Genomic DNA, 235 nt, shown 5'->3' with positions numbered 1-235 from the left:
GGGTGGGTGGACAATTAAAGAAATGTAAAAATAACAAATTTTTACCACGTTTTAGATATGTTTGAAAATCTTTACCATGTGAATATTATATTGTGACAGACTGACAGATAAGATAATCCTTAAAAATTAATTTTGAGTTTCAAGTAGAGTTGCAGCTCTGATTAGATACTATGATTCAAATATTATTTTTAATACAAACTCAGCATAAAACTATCACTGTTGAAAATACTGTATT

General features: G+C 26.8%; 1 protein-coding gene across 1 annotated transcript in view; it reads right to left on the bottom strand.

Annotated features, from left to right (window-relative positions):
* The window catches only part of LOC111867588 (clathrin heavy chain), a 73,284-nt gene that overhangs the window by 3,801 nt on the left and 69,248 nt on the right, over window positions 1-235 (bottom strand). The window lies entirely within an intron of this gene.

This window comes from Cryptotermes secundus, unplaced genomic scaffold (genome assembly GCF_002891405.2).
Source record: "Cryptotermes secundus unplaced genomic scaffold, Csec_1.0 scaffold480, whole genome shotgun sequence".
Lineage (NCBI taxonomy): Eukaryota > Metazoa > Arthropoda > Insecta > Blattodea > Kalotermitidae > Cryptotermes > Cryptotermes secundus.
Note: the sequence above shows the minus strand (reverse complement) of the source record. Positions and strands in the feature narration are given on the sequence as shown.